At 35.5% G+C, this 22390-nt stretch overlaps 1 protein-coding gene across 6 annotated transcripts in view; it reads right to left on the bottom strand.

The window, feature by feature from the left end:
• The window catches only part of CDH18 (cadherin 18), a 487356-nt gene that overhangs the window by 423377 nt on the left and 41589 nt on the right, over positions 1-22390 (bottom strand). Inside the window, exon 1 of one of the 6 annotated variants that reach the window (XM_027668444.1) lies at positions 10014-10070. The exons of the other annotated variants lie outside the window; for them this stretch is intronic. The gene's annotated coding sequence lies outside the window, so the exon portion shown is untranslated. Of the gene's footprint in view, positions 1-10013; positions 10071-22390 lie in introns of those variants that run through there. 6 annotated transcript variants of the gene reach the window in all.

Here is a 22390-nt window from a genome sequence, read left to right as displayed (position 1 = left end):
TTTGCCTCAGTTTTCAATACTGCGTTTTCCTCAGGTCCCCCAGCTTACCATAGCAGGATGCTGAGCCCCAGGGGCAAAAGCACTTTGATAATATGAGAAAAGTAATTTAAGAACCAGCATATACAAGACTGTGAGACCAGATGGGATGCACCCACAGCTGCTGAGGAAACCACTCAGTCAGGTGAGGTCAATCTTTACCAACTTCAAAAGGCCATAAAAATTAAGGGGATTGCCCATCCTTGGGTGGAGGAAGATCCTTGGTGGAGAGGAATTGAATCCAGGGAACTCAGGCTAGTCAGGCTCACCTCAGTCCCTGTGAAAGTTACAGAGCAAGGCCATTTATGGGAAGTTATTTTTAGGCACTTGAACAAATGGTGGTTGGAAACAGGCATGTGAATTTACCAAGGCAAATCACTCGACTAACTTGACTTCTTTTTTAAAATCACTACCAGCAAGGGGAGAGCACTGGATGTTGTATACCTTAGTCTGTGCAGGTCTTTGATGCCATCTCCTACAGAATCTCAATATAGGAAGAAATGGACCAGTGGAAGATTGGGTAGAAAGCCAATTAGATCACTGAGCTAAAAGAATAATGATCAGTGGCTGGAAGTTCAATCGGTAGCTAATTATTAGTGGCATTCCTCAGAGGTTGTTAGTAAAGCCAAAATTCTATACCTTCATTAAAACCCAGACAAGGGAACAGAATGCATTCTCAACAAGTTTTCTACTGAAACCAAACGTGATCCAGTTGTGGAAAGTAAGGTTCAAAGAGACCTCAACAAGAAGAAGGAAAGGGCAGGAAAAAGCTTATTAACGCATTTAAAAAAAATTAAAATTAAAGGCAAGTTCTACACCTAGGACAAAACCAAACAAAAACAAGAAAACACAGCAATATAGACAACAGGACAAGTAACAATCATTTAGAAAGTGATTCAGAGCTCCAGTTGACCATGAATTCAACATATGTCACCAGTGTAACCTTGCAGCAATGATGATTACCCGCTTGCTGGGCTGCATTACCAAAAGCACAGTTACTGGTCAAGAATCATAATTCTCTATGTAAAACACATGGTGGTACATGTAGAATATTATGCACATTATGTCCAGTTTGGGGTCCTCCAGTGCAAGAAAAAGATCAAAAAACTGGAGACAATCAAATGGAGGACTGTGAAGATGGTGAGAGAGCGGAGCATGTGAACTAAAAGACTATGGAACCTCTGTTTCACCTCAAGAAAATAAGGCTGTCTATGGATCTAACTGCATTATTCTGCTACCTAAAGGTGGTCCATAAACAATAACGATCCCAACCTCTTCTCAGAGGTGTAAGGTTTCAGTCTGGAGGGAGGGAGTGGGGTTGTTGTTTGTTTTAGGTTTATTGTTGTTTCTTTGTTTTTTTTCTTTTGTTTTGGTTTTGGTGGGTTTGGTGGTGGATTTGGGGGATTTTTTGTTTGTTCTTTTGCTAGACACTGAAATAACTTGCCCAGAAAGACTGTGGAATCATCATAATTGATGGCAGTGAAAGTTTGACTGAATAGTCCTGAGAAACCTGATCAAAATTTTGAAGTGGGCCCTCCTTTGAGCAGACTAGCTAACTTTTTGAGGTCCGTTCCTATTCAGATTATTCTGTTATCAGAAACTTCTGTCACTATAATAGAGAGGGTTCTAAAGTACATACCTGAACTGTGAAATGAAATCCACAACATTGGTAACTGTATGTATATCTTCTGTTATACACGACCACGGTATAAAGTGTTGTAGTACTTATTATGAATTAGGAGAGCATCCTTAGTGAAAGAGCTGAGCTTTCATTAATGTTTGTCTGACATTTGCAAAATTGATTTGTTTTGACATTTAGAGCACTTCTGTTTTAGTGTGGGATCATGTCTGACATTAAGCAAAATAAATTATGGTGGTTTTGCTTAAAAGCTTCCCATAAAACACCACATTTACAATGCATATGACATCTGTTCTAGCAGAAGCAGTCATGTTTTTAAAAACATAGTAGGCATACTGACTTATGTGGAAACTGACTTATGTGGAAACAAAATCCTTAAATGGAGAATATCCAAAATATTAAATGTTGGCCACTGAAAATAAATGAATGCTCACACAACTTGTAGGCTTAGTCATACAACTTGGAATCCAATTAAATGTTTGAGGTAATGCACCAGGAACTTTATCTGCATTTTTATCTTCAGAGATAAAAATTGTTTACATCTTAAAAAGAAATAGCAATAAGCTGAGAGAGCACAGGAGAGACTAGCTCAGACATTGCATCTCTTACTTTAGCAGTGCTGCAGGTCTTTTACTCATATTGGTTTACATTCGAAATGCATAAACAGATCAAGTTAAAAAGAGACAGCTTTTTTCCTTCCAAGTGAATCGTATCTAAATGTTCATTGATTATTAAATTTCATTGTTTTCTTCTGATGCCTTTTAGTGATTCAAAATGTTATTTTGGATTCAGTTTTCTACTACATAACCACAAGGTATAGCAGATGATAGGGTTCTTCTGGGATTTATATCTGAAAGGTACACAACGCAGGATCTAAGATTGTAATCCACAGTATTATATGCTTTTTCTTACAGATTTAAACTCCAGAAACTAAGTTCAAGTAAACTTTATCATTAATCATACATGCATTGAATATCCCACTGAAGAAGAACTATTCCAGGATACCTTCTTCTTTCCCCATTTTTATCCTTCCATGGTAAAGGTGGACAATGGCATAGAAGCACCACCACACCTGATAGTAACGTCTTGGGGAATCCCTGCCTCTACTAACCATGGCGGGTTTCTGTTTACTGGGTGTTTCTGCAGGTCACACCCTCTATCTGTCTATGTAGGTATTCCAGCCTACCTTTCTCTCAGCTCAGGAGTGACAACAAAGCCTTTAATCTCCTTCGTTTTGTGTATTCTCTTCCATATTACGGTACCTTGGCTTGTTTCCTGGGATTTCCAGATGGTCTCCCAGGACTCTGCTTAGTTTCTAAGATTAGTTGAAATCAAACCAATGCGGTCAACAGGAATAGTACACATGCAAAAGTTAAATGCCTTCACTTATTCCTTTCCCAAAGTTTTGGCTCAACGATGTCAATATCACAGAACTCCATGAGGAATTGTGCCAAGCTGGAAATGTATTTTGGTCTATTTCTTTCTTTTCCAAGCTGAACAGAGCAAGTGACTGGGTGCATGGTATTGTTTCACATGATGATCTATTCCATGTCTTATAAGTTAACTTTGTTACATAGTGTACTCATTTTATAACTCAAAATGAGTTTTGATATAAACATGGTATTCAAGGTGAAGTCCTGTCATCAGCTCTATGACATTTACTTTCACAGCTGCTTTCCAAAATGTTCTGTCTCCACCCTAATATTTCCTGTCTTCTCCTTCACTGAAGTGTCCTCTTTGACATACAGCTTTTTTGCATAATTATTATAATTAAATTTAAGTAATGGCTTGGATATAAATATAATTAAATGAAATTATATGTCTTGAAGCAAACTGCACTCTACTTGTCAACCCTATAGACTACCATCAACCTGTTCTCTTTGCTGGATCATCATTCCCCCTAATCTATTCCAGACTTAACAAAATTAATGCTTCGTTTGAGAGCTATGACTTCTTCCCTCTTAGTCTGTTCTCTTTTTGTTTGCTATGTCATATAGGTATATGTAATATTAAGGTTGTGAGAATTCAAATATCATGTATTTCATTCTGAGGGACACCTCTAGAACCTACATTAACTATAGTCTTACAGCTTTACTTCTCTTGCTAAATACAACAGAAACATCCTAACAGTATATACTCATCTAGCAGACTCATATTTTTATGTCAGTTCATTTGCAGGAATGTATATATATTGTGAAAGTGTGCATATAAAAAAAATTAAATAAAATAAAAGAAAGAAAGAAAAGACCTGTCCTATTAAAAATTCAATTTAAACCTACAATTAAATTATTTTTTCCTTTAACTTTACTTCTTTACTTAAATAAAACTATATTCTAAGCTTTAAAATATACATTAAACAAGTTATATTTCAAGCACTGTCAAATGTGAAAATCAAACAAGATCAATCTGATTATTCTTAAATGACTGAGTATTGGTTTTAATACCTGGTAGAATATTAAAATTTTCTCTCTCTTTTTCTTTTTTGATTTTAGGGATGGAATGAAACAGCTCAAGGGCTGAAATATATGAATTTGCATTTTAATGCATTTCTGCAGATTAATATGTCAAGCCAAGGACATGGTAAGCTTACTCAGGCAGTGAACCAACATTTATTTATGAAATTTCAGTTTTAGAGGGAAAGAACTTCTATCAAAGCTGTTTTATATACTGTTCTTAGTTGATATTTTTCACTACTAGTGACATAACAATAACTGAAGTTCAGAGACAGTTGAAACCTCAAAACAACATTATTAAATATCATTAGAAAACTCTATTAAATTGACAATTAACTGTGTCAAGAAGACCCTAGTAAAAAAACAAAACAAAACACAACTAGTTTTTTTTTTCTTTTTAACCTGCAGTTTTCATTGCATACTAATGAAGGTATAAGAAATCAGTAGTCTCAGCATCACTTTCGACAGTGTCAAATCATTGTCCTTGCGAAGGCAATTATTATAGTACTTAATATGTGCCTCTACGGATCTGAAAGAGCAGTACCACTTATATTTTCTAATAATGCTAAGAAATCCATAAGCATTTAAAATGTTCCAGATGATGCACTATTGGCTTCCTTGCCGTTTTCATTTTCAGTGACTAATGAACATCAGAAGTTAAGCAATAATTTGAAAGTCCACAGGTAATTACTGGAAAGTAAACTGGATTAGTCTATGATGTTTATACCACTCAGTATATGATTACCATTGTAATTCAACACGTGTAGTTGCTTTATCATAGAATCAATAAGAATGTGCAGTCTATCAAGATGGGCAAATTTCAGTACTCTGATACCATATAAAATGCATATCAGTAATATGGCAATTACATTTAATTTTGTCTTTACTGGAGTAGCATGTTTACATGCTGTTTAATAAATGCACAATATCTTCAGATTATTGAAACTAACATTGTAGTGCTTAATTTCAGTGTCTATTGTTAACAGATGCATTTGTACTTTTCTCTTAAAATTTATGTAGAGAATGAAATGTTAATGCTTCTAGATCTTAAAAGACCTTTTGTTGTTGGTTTACTTTTAAAGTATTTGACACTTACTGACCTCAAACACTTCTAGGAAGTATCTCAGATTTAGTGACGCAAATATATCTGAAGTGAGCTTCACATTACCAGACTTTATAGCAAACAGCTTACTATACATGAACATTTGTGGTGCTTCCAGGAAAAAACAATTAAGTTGTGTTCAGCCCTTGCTTATATTTGCCTTCATACTGATGCTGTTTCACAAAGCAACCCTCAACAATACAAAAGCCTGAAATACTTCTGTTTCAAGCTTTTGTATACATTTTCCACACCGAAAGCCCATTGACTTAGGCTTATGTACATTATAAGGAATAATTGTCAGAAAGAGGTACTAGCATTATGGTGTGTACCAAACTCTCCAGATCAACATCATAAGCTGTTACTTGTTGTTATATTCAGTATGGTTATTGCATTAATTGCAGAAGTCTTTGCCAAGTTGCTTGAGGCTAGTTGATCTCCATATGCACAAAGAAGCACAGAGGAACAGCAACAGACTGAGGAACTTCAATAACCCAGTCAGAGCAACCAGTTGCCCCTTATCTGGCTCCTTCAGGGCTGTCAGAGAAGGATCAATTGGCCAATAATCTTGGAGCAACACCACTCACAATGGAAGAGGCTACTCACAGACCAAGTATGGCTTCTACCTACCACTTTCCAAATAAAGGGCATATTTGCTACAATATTTTTTTTCTTTTCCAGATTTTAAAGATGGCAATATTACTTAATTCATGAAAAACTGCAAAACAATGGACAGAATGGATACTCATGAAAAAATTCCACTTGAAAACGTGTTTCTGTTGAAAAGTAGAAGTTTAGCAAAATGTATTTACCAAACCCAGAATTTGGGGAAATTTCAAGTGACACAAAGAAAAGTCTGTTATTATTCCGTATCATCTGATCATCATATTAACATATTATATTGTCATCTCTTATTTTCCCATTGCCCTTACCAAGGTATACTTGACTGTAATGCAATAACTTCTAAACAAGAACTGCTAATACTTCAGCTACACCACCTCTGTAAACAGATGCCATAATATATACTATCTTAGATTACCACAAGTTAGTAATCTCCCTCAGAAGAATGCACACAGCAGAGACACAGATGGATCCACAGCCTGTTTGAGTTTCTGAATTTTTTTTTAACTTGTTTAGAAAAGGGAAGGTAAATTGAAGTATATCCAACTGAAGAATCTGATATGAAAACAAGAGCATCTTGAGTGTGATCACACGGCACCTACGGGATGGATGGGGCATCAGGCCCAACCAGCATGGATTTAGGAGGGGCAGGTCCTGCTTGACCAACCTGATCTCCTCTTATAACCAGGTGACCAACCTGGGTGGATGAGGGGAAGGTTATGGATGTAGTCTACCTGGACTTCAGCAAAGTTTTTGACACCATCTCCCATAACTTTCTCCTGAAAAACCTGGCAGCCCATGGCTTGGACAGGGGCACTCTGTTCTTAGTTAGGAACTGGCTGGAGGGCCGGGCCCAGAGAGTGGTGGTGAATGGTGTCACATCCAGTTGGTGGCCAGTAGTGACCCCCAGGGATCAGTGTTGGGCCCAGTTCTGTTTAATATCTTTATTGATGATCTGGATTGAGTCCACCATTAGCAATTTTGCAGATAACACCAAGTTGGGAGTGAGGGGTGTTGATCTGCTGGAAGGTAGGAGGGCTCTTCAGAGGTACCTGGATTAATAGGCTGAATTAATAGGCTGGATTAATAGGCTGAATTCATTAGTATGAAGTTCAACAACACCATGTGCTGGGTCCTGCACTTTGGTCACAACAACTCCATGGATCATTACAGGCTGGGGACAGAGTGGCTGGAGAGCAGCCAGGCAGAAAGGGACCTGGGAGTTTGGATTGACAGAAAGCTGAACATGAGCCAGCAGTGTGCCCAGGTGGCCAAGAAGACCAATGGCATCCTGGCCTGGGTCAGGAACAGTGTGGCCAGCAGGAGCAGGGAAGTGATTCTGCCCCTGTACTCGACACTAGTTAGGTTTGACTACTGTGTTCAGTTCTGGGCCCCTCAATTTAGGAAGGATATTGAGGTGCTGGAGCAAGCCCAGAGAAGAGTAATAAGGCTGGTGAAGGGACTGGAGCACAAGCCCTATGAGGAGCAGCTGAGGGAGCTGGAGAAGAAGAGGCTCGGGGGAGACCTGATCACTCTCTAAAACTACCTGAAAGGATGTTGTAGCCAGGTAAGGGTTGCTCTCTTCTCCCAAGCAATTAGCAATAGGACAAGAAGACACAGTCTTAACTTGCGCCAGAGATTTAAGATATACATTAAAAGAACAAGTTATTGGGCACTGGAATGGGCTGCCCAGGGAGGTGACAGAGTCACCATCCCTGAAGGTGTGTAAGAAGAATGAATGTGGCACTTAATGTAATGGTCTAGATGGCAAGGTGGTGTTCAGTCATCAGTTGGACTCAATGATCTCAGAGGTCTTTTACAATCTAATTGATTCTATGATTCTATGATATTACACTACTATCCCATTTCTAGGAAAGAACCAAAATGATTCTTTTGCATTTTTAAATAATCAAAAAATTTTTGTGTTCTCTTTGAGACAGGTTTACTGACAAAAGATTTTCAAAATAGCTGACAGTGGCACAAGAGTGGCATTCAAAATGAAATAATCCTACGAACTCCATATAACCAAAGTTCTCTTATCCTGACGTTGATCATCAATGTCGGCAAAATCAAAGCAATCAAGTTCAATCCCCATATCCATTTCATTCTTGTTTTCTTGCCTGAAAACATCTGCTAGGATGCCAGCTAATGAGTATCTCATATTGAATTTTATCATAAAAACACCTTTTTTCTAGAGGGTGTCTTAAGATAACAGAGAGGTTATTTTTTACTTGATGAAGAGGAAAGCAATTTTTCTTTTTTCCTAGAGAAAGAGATTACAAGAAAACAGTATTATGATACAAAAAACTATCCTAACAAATTATAACATTTCAATACTTTATACAATTCAGCATCAGAATTGACAGTGAAATGCTTTACAGAAAATGAGGATATAGTGATAGGTACATATGGTACTGAGGAAGAACCTTGACCTATATTTAAAATCTGCACATCCTGTTTCTAGGAATTTGGAAGTCCCAGTAAAGTAGAAGGCTTTCACATTACTGTGTACATGCAAAATCAAGACCTTTGGAGTAAAGAAAATTGGTTTAAACTTATGGAGTTTTTCATCATACTCTAAAATAATTCACACAAATGCATTTAATATAATATATGATATTAGAAGATCACTAAAAATACATGTTACTCTTGTCAGAAAAACAATGACCAAATTACGTAACCAAGCAATTAATTCTAAAGGTTACTGTGTATTGATATTGAAATAAAATGAAAGAGAGATGGGGAAAAGATAATACACATACAGAGCAGCTATGGGAGATGAGGAAATAGTTTAAAGCACATGGAAACAGAGAATTACTAATATGAGAATTCTTTTTTTTTTTTTCATAAGAAATCCACTCTAAGTGTGATTTTTTTTTTTTTTTAGTACATTTCCTGAATGAATCAGCCTTCTGAAAATCATCTTTGGACCACTGCTACCCTCTTGCTTCATTTGCCGACTTTTCATACTCAGCACTTTACCAAGAAATAATACCTGTTTACATTATAGAAATTTTAAAAATTAACAGATATTAACAAAGTCACTCAAGAATCACAGTCTAATGAAAACCAAGATTACTCTAGAGTCAATGTAAAATGACTGACACTAGCAGTGAGATTTTAAAGCCCACCGATAACAAAGCAAAAGCAGTCTTTTTAAGTCTTGGTTTTATCTCTTTAAACCTCAAAATACAGATGTCTTATAATGGCAGACTGGATAAATAAGATTTTAATCCACTTAGCAAAATTAAAGAGAAATATTTTATTAAAGATAATTAAAGAGCAAAAAAATCACCTTGTTAAGATTTTGTATATGTAAGTTTTAAAAATAAATTATAGAAACAGCTGAAGAATGAACTTTTAGAGACAGAGGAATGGTTCAAAGAACCAAAGTGGCTCTAGACTTGTCCCATGGTAGCAAGTGAAAGTCTGAGTGACCACTGAGTAAGACAACAACCAAGAAAAAACCCCTGAGTCTAACATCCCTTTCAGAGAGAGTTGTCTTCTCAGACTCTTAGGAAGATGTATTTTGCTCTGCTCACATTCCAAGTTGGCAGGAAGGACACCAGCAAACCCTCCTCTAAAAAAATATGTATGCAAAACTATTGAGACATCATGACATAAAAAAAGTTTCTCTTTTAAACAGAGTGGCTCTAGTAATCTTTCAGATGAGATAAATCTAAGCAAACATGATAGGTGCTTCCATTAAGCCAATGAGCACAAATTCCAAGTATATATGAACAGAGACTGTGATGTAGCTGGTATCTCATTATGTATTCCTTTCCAATTCTTTATTGCTAAGTATATGACAGACTGGGATTTTGAAAACTCAGTTGATTGTAAAGTGAAAATTCCTCATCACAGAAGGCAAGCATGCTCTACACAAAAGGAAATTCCATGGCTGGCTAATAACCAAACACAAATCTGCTGAACTTTTTATCATGTGAGCAAGTCTCACAATGTTTCTCAAGCTCATTAAATTGAAGCTCCTGTTACAGAGAACAACCTATGGGTATGTTGGCTAAACTGTACAGATTTTAACTGTGGTTTTCCCTGAACTGTCCAAAATTACTAAACACTCTCATTGTTTAAAAAAACTCACAAGACAAACCAGCAAAAATCACAACCACAAATAAGCAAACAAAAATCAAAAGCTAAAACAAACCAGAAAGCCACTGTAGCCTCAGCAGATCAGCTAGTTTTCTTTGCCTTCCCTTTATGTATCATGCATCCTCCCAGAATAATGGATGTACTTTGGAGCTGCTGGTGTGAGGACCCGTTGTTAACCATTGCCAATTATCTGTATTTCCACTAGAGGGAATGGGAGTTGAAAGTAGCTGACACCGCAAAAGACTGAAACTTTAAATTAGGCATAAATTGCGATGCAGGAGACAGAAATTGCCATCCTAACAGTCTTAATAAATACTGGCATGTATTGAAGTGCGTGCTACCCACTGCCTTCCTCAATGCAAACAGCTTGGCACTCCCTGTTGCCATGGAAACCACAGGATGCTCCCATTTTAAATTCTGCTGCAGTGCTGAGGCATCATTTCCACTGCACAACAGCACACGTTTATTATCGAAGTATTCTGCTACCACATCATCACATTACAAGGTCACAAAAATGAGGAAATTTACAACAAAAAAATTCTGTTCAAATTTCAAGTGTCTGTCTTACAGATACTAACATTCGACACAGAGTCCTATGAATAGAAAAAGTTCCACCAACATTCTAGGTGAAAAAAACCCACATAACAATTCTTTCTTTTCTATGGGGAAAAGAATTTTCAATTGTTTAATACATAGGATTTTATGAACTTCAATGTTCTAGACCTCCTGTACAGTGCCATTCTTGCACACTTGGAAAAAAACCTCAAGCTAAATTACCAAATACATTGAAGAAAGTTATTTAAATTAGTATTACACAAAAAGAACATGTCCTTACTCTATAAGACCTGTGAAGCCTAGATATGCTATAGCTAGGTTCTCACATATTCTATGGTCATTAACTGCTGTACCTTTGACTGCTCTAATGGAAAGGTTGAGCAGCAAGTATAATATAATTTTAGCATGGGAAAAGAGAGAACTGTGGCCAGTGCAAACCTTGCTATTCATTCATCAGCCATCTCAGAATTTACATGATTTTCTACAGGAACTTCAGGCCACATCTAATTGCAATAATGCAATTAAATGCAATGAAACAAATATGCACTTCTCTGGAAGTATTTCTAAAGCATCATCCATTGCTGTTTCTAGTCTTACATAACTTTAAAACCCTATTCTCCTACTGAAGATTAAAACCTTTCTTTCAGACAAAATTATAAATATGTGTGAGGACATGACTATAGCTGTATCAGGGATTTATTTACTCCAATGAGTAGACTGCAATAAGTAGCATCAATACAACCTTGGATAACTAAAACACTGATATCTTTTGTTATTTTTCTAAGTCCTCCTCAACATTACTTTTTCAACATTAACATATTTAGCGTTTGAGTACACATACTAGATGCTTATAATATTTATTTACTAACTGGTTCCAATCTATCCTGCCATTCTAGTCAGACTTTATTCCCCAAACCAAGATAATTGAGCTCAGAACTTCAAACAGTACTAATTTTTATTAATTTGATGTGTTTTACTATTCCTGTAACTTTCAGGATACCTCAGGTGCTTTCTGCTTCTCTTGAGTTCCAGTGATGTCTCATGTTAGAAACCACTTTATGGTATAACTCTTTGATGATGTGCCTCGGAGGTTAGGACAATCTGCTTAGACCACCTCACTGAAAAATCTAACACTCTGATCTTTTATACAGAAAATACAGCACAATTTGGAAAAAAAAAAAAAAAACAAGAAATCAATTGGCTAATTTTGATTACCTTCTTGGTGCATTAAAAGAGTTCAATTTCTCAGAACAGCAGTCCAAATAAATAAATAAATAAATGGGGATACTACCTTCACATTGTTAGTACAGCATGAAGCAAATGGATGTGAGTCCCAGAACAGTCCCATCTTCAGAAGCTTGTTGCCTCCAAACACAGACTTAAATCCTCCTCTCTAAAAAGATGTTTTAAAATTCACTCAGAAGCAGTTATACAGAGGTTCATATGCTTACTCAGGTGCTAATAATTCTGCATGAAAAATCCATTCTTTAAATAGATTTTAACCAAGTACATATTCGACCGCCACATCTAAGGGAAGAATTTTAAATTGAACATGAGATTTGTTATGGTCAGAAATCTTTTTACTCTGTGATTCATTTCTGTGTGACAGAGACAGACTTTTTGAGCAGCACTCACTAAACAGGGGCCTTCTCATTCCCAGTACCGTTACTCTTCATTTGCACAACATTAGCTGAAAATTATGACATAATCCAAAGACAACAATATTTACACAACCAAAAAAAGTTTGATCTCACCTATCCCACTTCTCAAAAGACATAAATGCACAAGCAAAGGAAAAAATCTCCCATCTCCTGTGAAGTTGGCCGACAGAACACAACACTCTATTACTAGTTCAAATATTGGATTTGCTGCTAATCCCTGTAATATACAAGGACTACCCCATCTCAATCAAATGCAATTTGAAATGTCATTGAAACTGCTTTCCCCTCAGAGAATGACTCACCAGATGCCAAGGCTCTGAAAACCAATCTGTAATCAGCAAAAGATTAAGTACAAAGATTCAACTATTACACATACAAGGAGGGGGGGCAGAAGGGTCTCCTAAGATAACAACTCCATTCCTTCTTCCTGTCCTCCTCCCAATACACTCACCCACAACAAAGCACTGTGGCCATTTGTCAGGTAAATATTAAGAAAAAGCTGGTTTTCACAGTAGAAAAGCCTCACCTGTTTCTCCAATGTAGAAGACTGAAAACTGTGTTAAAAATTGTCCATTCTTATCACTGTGGGATTGAATATTGAATATATAAAAAATAATTTCTAGTAAAAAGTAACTTAAATAAAAATGAAATAGGGATCAGCTTTCTAATGCTCTCTAGCATTCCTTTTTGATGAATTATTATATCCTTAGTCTACTCTGTCACTGTTTATTATTAAGAAACATGCTAGAACCTGAAAACGTGTCCCAATAATAGTTGTAGTCTGACACCAAAGATGAAGTATTTTCTCTGTCGTGTTCTAGAACAAAACCAGTAACAGTGATTCTGTTGTCACTGCACATAGGATAATTTCTATAAAAGAAATACTAAAAGGTTATGTTCTTCTATGACTGTAAATGTATTTGGTTAAGTGTGCTCTAATTATTTTAAAAATGCTGCATAGGTATGTGGTGTTCACAGCTTTTAACGGGGAAAAAAAATCCCCAAAATATATTATGATACACATGCATTCAGTGTTGGCTGTTCACTAGAAAAAGATGCCCCTGCTAATCTCAAACTTCAAGTCAAAACTTCCTGAATGCATTTGATATGTTATGTAAAACATTCACTGGTACAAAACTAACATCTCAATTTATGGCCCAATTGATCACTGCTTTTATTGTGAGATTTCACGTGTAAATAACTCACTTGAAGGCTAACTACAGGCTGCTTTTTCTACATGTTTTTGTCTGTAACAATAAAATACAAACAAGTTGAAAACAGAGTGTATTTTTGGGTGCCTTTATCTTCGATGATCAAATAGTAATGCAAAGGAAAAAGAAAAGGACATACATATGCAAGTGAAAATGTTCTACTGAACTACTCTTTCAATGTATACATGGTTCCAAGGGTTGAAACCAGTTATCTAATTAGGCAGTCACTAGTGCAGCATTTTTGCTTAAGGTGCCTTCATTTAGAGATGCTTTTTGTCAGCCTTTCAAATTTATGTACATTCAAGAACTTCCACAAGTAAAGCACATCATACTTGCTGAGGCTCTGCAAGTAGCTGCCTGCTAGTAAGATATCAAGAGGAACCATTTTGCATACATTTCAGACTACTTGAGAAACCGCACAATGCTTTCAAAAGTTTAGGAATGACAGAATATAAATCTAGTATTTTTACCTGAAACAAAAGTCATTGTCAAGAATTTGTAGATTTTATTCCTTTCATTCCAAAATCCTCCTCATCACACAAGGGTTTCTACAGCACCACCATTATCACATAATAGAAAGTGTACTCTGCTCCTTTAAATCATTCCTCCATACATTCTTCTTTAAGACAGTGTGAAAGAAGCAGGCAAACTGCAGCTGTTAATTCTACCCTCAGCTTCTCTTTCAAAGGAAGAGTCTGTTTCTGTAAGTGTGCTAGCTACACAGTAAAAGTGTTGCATGTCAAAAATCCTGCTGTGAACATGGGTCACTGGAAAATGTCAAGAGGAACAGACTAAGACCTCTTTTACTTACACTACCTGTTGGCCCTCAGAGGTGCATCAAAATTTGGAGGGATGTTCAGAGAGAGTTAATCTGAAGTAAACTTCAAGGCCCTACACATATCTCAATTTCTCAATTTAAATTCACCTGTCCATTCAGCAAAACCCTGCATGAGCCACCAAAATCCAGGGCATAAAGCTGACCAGTGGCTGGTCAGCCTCACAGATCCCTTCTGCCTCTGGAACCCGTGCACACTCTTCATCTCCTTGTAGTATTGGCTAGCTACACCTCCCTAATATTCTTTCTGCCTTCCTCACCTACACTGTCTCTACTGTCCAGAAAAACAGGGGAAATCTAGAAAAGTATCCAAACCACTTCCTAAAAGGTCTTTAACTCCCAAAAGAAACAGATGGAGACGAAAATCTAGATGTGAGCTGTGCTGATAATTATAGCAAGTTTCATTATGCAGAATCCTGCACAGAACTGACAAGCTTATATTGATCAACTACTGCTCCTTCACAGGAGCTGTACACAAATATCCTCTCAAAAAGAAAGTAATAATTTAGTATCTCCTGTTTCCCAGACAAAAGATTTCTTCCTTCAACTGCATAGATCTTCTCAAAGCCAACAACATAGGCCAAATAATACTATAAGGTATTTACCTGCGTAAAGTTGTTTTATACCCGAAGAACTAGCTTGGTTTATCCAACGGAACAAAAAAAGGTAATCAATTTTCAAATGAGACTTAAGGAATAGATACAGGTATGTTAAATTAACACGTATTAGTGTGCCCAAGATAGATATTTAAATATAATACAGTGAAAATTACTACCTTAAATCAATGGTATATTATATCCTATGGAAGGAGCTAGTACTAATTCACTATCCTATGTGACTTCTTAAATATTGTCCCATCATAAATCCAAAATCTTTTTTCAAATTGTAGCTAGTGTGAATCTGTATGTCACTCAAGCCAAAGTTAGACAAAAAAATCCATTGCTTTATTCCTCTTCCTCCTTCTAAAACAATATTTAACTGTAACATAATTTATGTATTTTAAAAAAAATTTCTAACTACACACTTAACGGTCATGCATTCTTTTCTAAAAATGTTTCCTGTGAAGGAAAAAGCTGTTTGAAAGACATAAATTATTTACCTTCTATAAATAAAACAAACATCCTATCCTTTGACAGATCTGCATTTAGAGTTATATATAATTAATAAATAGCAGCTGGTAAATTTTTCTATTACATATATACAGTGACTGAATAATTCCACAAAATAATCAGGTAGGTCAGTTTGGATGACATTACAACAAAACTTGTAATATTTATAGGAGAAGTAATCCCTAGAGCTCATAAATATTTGAAGCATTCTGAATGACTTTCAAGAAAATAAGAAACAATGCAGTATTTCTTAATTAAGCACTAAGAAAATTAATTTCATAGAGTTTGAAAGTCATAGGAAACAGTATTTATTTACAGATACTAAAACAACAATATTAAGATCTATGCCTTGAAATTATAATAGTGTGAAGTTTTGCAGAATTAAGATTTCCAAGACATTAGTACAAATAAGCTACAAAAAGAAACACCAGAAAAAAGCAGGCTCTGTAACTTCAAATAGCAGACTGCTGATGAGACTAGTTTTGGATGCTGTCAACAGCAAACTACATTTTTCTTTGAAAATTGCTTCCATGTTGCATAATATGATGTATAATAATGGGCTGAGTTGCAGGTGAGAATACAGAGATATAGAAACAGCTTGAAGTTTTTCTCCTAACCAAAGAAAATGTGATTACTATCACTAAGGAAGGAAAAAAAACAGTGTCAGAATTCAATATTCCTCAGCATTAAGATGCATGTTGCACTGTAAAAAACATGCTGTTTATTCATTCATATATAGCTATTGTTCAGAATATTTTAAACTACATATGAAAAGGAAAAATTTGAATATTTAATTATTTTTAAAAAATTAATTGCTGTCTTAGTCACATAATTTTGCATCTATGCTCAGTTAAAAGAGAGAGAAGGTTTGATTTGCAGTTCTGCACTACATTCTTTACTTGGAGTTTATGTTAAAGTAAAACTGTCCTCAGGCAGCCCTTTTAGCTTCTACTTATAGTGACTTAAAAGTTGCTAGAGATATGACTTCTAAAATCAGCAATGAAAGTACTATTGACAAACACATCCAGCACAGATGGAAGCATTGTAGCTTCAAAAGAGTAAATACCTCTTCTGCCTCTCACATCACCCCACCAAGTAGGCTGAGAAAGCACAAGAAGCTGGGAGGGGACACAGCATGGACAGCTGATGCAAACTGACCCAAGAGATATTCCATACCACATGGTGTCATGCTCAATATATAAAGCTGTAGGAGAAGAATGAAGGGGGGGACATTTGGAGTGATGGTGTTGGCCTTGCCAAATAACTATGATATGTGATGGAGCCCTGCTTTCCTGGAGATGGCTGAACACCAACCTGCCCATGGGAAGTGGTGAATGAATTCCTTATTTTGCTTGTGTGAGGTTTTTGCTTTACCAATTAAACTGTCTTTAGAACTGAAAAAACTCATGGGTTGAGATACTCTTCCAGTTCTCTCTCTGATCCTGCTCATGAGGAAGTGAGTGAGTGATTGTGTGGCACTCAGTTGCCATGTGGGTTTAAACCATGACACATGATCAAGTGCCTCATTATCTATTAAAGCTCACAGATAATCTCAGTGCATTATTAAGCCTGAGTGTGATAGGGCTCCTTTCCCTTGAAAGTCACAGACACAAAATTTACACATATAAAATTCGAGAATAGGAAATGTTAATCCATTGAATCAAATAAGATATGAACCTACACTTTTGTAGGTAACCTTTTATGTACATTTGTTACCCTTTTTCACTAGCCCTGTGAATCCTCAACTAACACTTTTTTTTCAAAGCAAAAGATACAAGTTTGTTGTATTTATCAGCCTCTTGTAATAGAAAACAACATAATGATAAACTGCATCATTCTTTATCATAACTGAGGAAAAGTACCATATCCTTTTGGGAACTATTCACAATCCTACAACATAAAGAAGGACAGTCTCATTGCAGTAAAACAATGGAACATATCATAATATGGTTCATCCTTTGTATTAATAAAGATCCTTCTGAATTTTTTGGGCTACAAAAATGCTTATGTGTTCAAAAACAAGCACCTCTGGACATACGTCAAACATATTAGTACATGACAGCTATACAGTGTCTTCAATCCAAGGCCTTCTTTACTGATGCCCATGTGAAACAGGCAATTTTGTTATTTCCATACCATTACTTGATATATACAAGATACAAGATCACACAAAAGCTGAAGGATGGGGGAGAATCAAGAAGCTCTGACCACCAGTTGTGACAGCTAATCATAAGACATTCTTCCCTCAAAGCAATTATACTTCAGGTACACTCCTAAGATAGTTTATCACATGCTGAATCATCAATTAACAATTTATTTTTCATTTCAAAAATAAATAATTATAGAAAAAAATAAAGAAAATGTAAGTGGAAAAGAACTTTTTACATTTCTGGGTTTTAACTCACAAATTTAATTTTCAAGTTTCTTTCCAACTTTTTTCTTAAACACAAGCAGGGCTAGTTTTCACCTAATTATACCTCAGCTATTCTAAAGAAAAAAAAAATGTACAAACACAACTATGTTTATTTTATTGTTGATTTAAAAAAAGACAAACAACAAAAGTTTGCCTCTACCTTTAGACTGCCAAGCATAACACATATGATTAAACAGAAAACAGATTTGTATTTTCTGATGTTGTAAAAAGCCCCTTTAAAAAAATAAAAGGAACACAAAATACTATTTAGAGAAAAGTGAAAACATTTCTTTTCTAACTAGTAACTGCAATAATGTAATAGAATAGATGAAGGACAAAAATAACATGTTTAAGTACTGTCTTACAACTAGTAATTCACAAAACCTGCTGCAGTCATCCTCAAATCACTTCTGAGAGCCTTAACATGTAAAAATGTGCGACTTCACAAAAAGAATGTATGTGTGTCCTTGGCGGAGGCTGCTTGACACAGTCCAGTACATTTTCATTACTCACCCAAGTAAGATACACATCATCTACTAATATAAAGAATTTCCACACTATGGTATTTCTTAAGCAAGTTAGATACAACCACTTCTGTTTTCAGCTGGAAAGGAAGTTTCATAAACTGGAAAGTTACTGAATTTTAAAGTATCTCATGTTTCTCCTTAATTTTAGGATTTCTATTTGCTGAATTGGCTTTTCAGAAATCTAAAGCTTTATCTGGAGTTGCCTCTGGTTGCAAAATATCTTAAAAATGTGTCTTATTGTTACAACTTCATAATTACCCTTTGTAGCTTGAAAAAATATGTGTACTTTAGAGACAATAGTTTTATGGTAACAAATGTGATTTAGTGCACAAGTTTCATAGTTATATGTTATTACTGCATAAATATGGCTTAGTAGTTGTCTCCTCTGTCTAAAATACTACCAGCTTTTTACAGTCTATACTGAGAAAAAGATTCTTCCCTTGTACTCTGGACTATATTATTTGCTGTTAAAACTTCACTTTTAAAAATAATCTCAGTGGTTACCACACAGCTATACATATAAATTTTCAATTATGCCTCTAGAGTGGATACAAGTAAAAGTAAATCCTTTACAGACCTTTTGCCCTTCAACTAAATCTTTCAGCTTTAGAATAGACTTATGTATTCCATCTGTTTCTAGTCTTCACTGGAAAACAATCAGAAAAAAAGTTATACAATGACAACTTCACTTGTTGTCATTTAAATCTTTTTCTCTCTTCAGAGAACTCATACTTGACAGCGTTAGTGAAACCTTTCAACAAAAACAAGCAAACCCTCATCCCTGTGCTGAATCAGTGGCTGTTAATGGCTTCCAAACCCATTAGAGGGTATTATGATATTTTAATGCTGCAGGGGCTGAAGTGAATCTTTCCTGAATTGATTTCACTGTATAATGTTGCACCTGACCTTTTGTGTCCTACAATATAAAATTTTTTATTCTATCAAATTTTACAGAAAATGTATTTTCTTGTTTGCATTATTAGAACTGCATACTATTAAAATGCTTTTATAGTGAACTCAAGATTTTACCCTTAATGGTCATTAAAAATACAGACATTCTTAACGCACATATCTATATACACAAGGAATCATACTTCTCCCTTCTATTATAGTGACTTAGGAAGCACCCTCAAGAAGAACAGATTTATTTTTTTTTTATTATGCACAAATTTGAATACACATAAAACTATATCAGAAATAATTTTTTTTTCAATTTGTCTTTCACCATGAAATAGTAGTTTTCCTGGAGTTCCAAAAACATGTGAAGTTATCAGTATTGGAGTAGGAAAGGTCAGAAAAAACAGGGAGTCAAATTCTGTGTGAACTGGAAGAAACAGTTTTTTGTACAATATGCTCACAACTCTGAAAGGTCATGACATATGGGTTCCTGTCATATACAATACCACTAACTGGTAACAGATTATGTAGTACTTAGATCTATATAGGAGATTCCTATTGTGATTTGTCTGTACCTCCAAGCCACCATAACTCTGGACTTCAGTTAATAACAAAAAATATATATCCAGTATCAAACAACTAACAAAATCAACTTCTACCATTTGCATAGCTGATGTTTTCATGGTTTGACATAATCAAAGTTAGAGACCTTTTGTAATATATTATGCTATGAAAATGTGAGAATCTTCTGAAACAGTGGTTTAAGAAGAAAAAGAGCAACTACTGAATTATAAACCTTATATGATTGAGTTTATATGTGAGTCAAACATGAACATTATTTCAGGTTCTGATAAAGAGAGTATTTGAGTATGAAAAGAACAAAAGGTAGCGAGTCATATTTAAAAGAAGCAGATTTCCAGCACACATGCTGCTTCATCTATGTGTATATATGTTCTTCCCTCCTTTCTCTTTCTATATATCCCTAAACATATATTTGTACCTTGACTGACATGGAAAGGCGTGGGAACAGTATTTCTCTTTATTATAAAACAGTTGGAATTAAAGAACACCTTCCAAGACTCTTACAGATTAACATAATTTTAGGCATTATACTACAGGCTGATCAATGTGTCTAACAGATTTTCCACCTTCTTACCAAGAGATTATACCCCTTTCCTTGAAACCACATAGGAATTAGTTTCTTTCCCAATATTGAGTTCATTAGACTCAAATTACTGCACCATTTTCCACCCTCACACTTCACTCTTAGGCTGCACAACCACATAGACTGCTATCTCTCCAAATAAATACCTGGGTACAGTGAGTTCTATCACCTGGGTTCAGTAAGCCAATGAAGAAGCTGAAGAAATGTTGGCTGAAGAAACCAATGAAGAAACAGTGAAACGATCTAAGACTTCTGTTACAGCTGGATTAGATGGATTTGTGCCAAGTTGCCATTGTAATGAGTTTGATGGTAATGCCTGTTGCCTATGCTGCACTCTACAAATAACACATTTGCTATCAAAACAGAATGGGGTCTAGCATTCTAGAATTATATAATATAGGAGAACCTTGAAGTACACAATTCTTTGACCTAACACTTAGCCTACTTCACCATTGTAACAGATGACAGGTGATGTAGACATTGCTAACAATGAGCAGGACCAACCTTATCAAAATAAATCTTTGAGTCTGCTGTCTGTTGTTTCTTGTTCTCATAACTAAATGTACCATGATTTATGTATGATTTATTTATGTATTTATTCAGTTATGTAAAGACAAGAAGAAGTACCTTGAAACCCAAAATATATAAAAATACTTTTTATATTGGAAAGACTACAAGTGTCAAAAATTAAGCAGTGTTGAATCAGGGTTTAACACATGTCCATTAAGAACAGTCATTCTGTAGTCCAGACTTCCTTTTCTGGTTACCTCGGTTGATGAATAAATTGATAAAACTATCCTTAGTAACTAAGTATTGGCCTTATGGGAAACCTACAGGGTTAATGAATGGCCTTCCCTTTGGGTTATTATATTATAAACTCATCTAAATTCATTTTGCAGTTCTGACAGATCAGTGGAATTAGATGGATAGTTGATGGTATGGGGCTTGAGGTACTGCTAAAAAAGTAAAGTCCTCATTTGAATTTGGAGAGGAATGGGGCATAGTTCCATTTGAGGCAGCTTCTAAAAGTTTTCACGTCAGTAAAAGAAAAACAAATCCTCATAGAAAACTGAACAAACAAAGAAATCTCATCTCCTGATCTTTCCTGGGTGTTCAGGATGCTTCAAAAACAGCATACTGCATAATACTTCTAGTATTCTCAATGTGGAACGCCATTGCCTTGAAGTAAATGTAAATTTGTTTTCATTAAGTTCCTACAATTTTATATGGTGTAATGAGACAACATATGAAAACAACTCAGAATACTTTTGAGAATTTCAAAAATAAATAAAGGAAACATTACACTACCTAGAGACCGCAATGAATACCGAATACCTCAACATTTCTTTAATTTGGTAAGAAACATTGACAGGATATACGCAGACTATTTACTGGGGAGTACTAAAAGACAAAAACACATTTAAAAAAAAGTTCTTTTTCACTAGCAGGAGATTGCCAGGGTTTCCAGAAAAATTCTATACAAGAATAGTATTTGAACCTTAATGGGGAAAAAAAAAAAAAAATTACACTATTTCTTTGATTTTCCTGCCTGTGAAGAGACAGGAAGATGGCCAATGGAGGAAAAGGGTTGGGAATAGGCAAATCACTCAGAGCCAAACAGGTACAAACCAAGGATGAAGTTCAAGTTTTCTGCCTACCTCTAATTAGGGCAACATTTCTTTAAAGACTTTTCTTTCCCTTCTTTCTTTCTTTCTTTCTTTCTTTCTTTCTTACTGAAACTAAACGTTCAGAAAGGGACATCAGTTTTGTGCTGGACTATTTCTACCAGCTTGTGGTGTCATTGCCAGCAAAAATAAAACCAAGATCTGAATCCCAGTAAGAGCATCTTAATTTTGGAACTGTGCCTCAGCTCATATAGTAAACAAATTTCTTAGTTTGTAAATATTCAAGGCAGGGTCTTGGATTTCAAAAGGTTCACACTCCTAGAAAATAACCTGCGGAAATCATTCAGGTTTATTTCAAAGGATCAAAAATTGATACAGAGAACTATCATTTTGTTGCTTTTCTTCCTATACATAAGAACAAAAAATAGTTGACT

Source organism: Corapipo altera, unplaced genomic scaffold (genome assembly GCF_003945725.1).
Source record: "Corapipo altera isolate COAL_440 unplaced genomic scaffold, ASM394572v1 184, whole genome shotgun sequence".
NCBI classification, from domain to species: domain Eukaryota; kingdom Metazoa; phylum Chordata; class Aves; order Passeriformes; family Pipridae; genus Corapipo; species Corapipo altera.
This window is presented reverse-complemented; position numbering and strand designations above follow the sequence as displayed.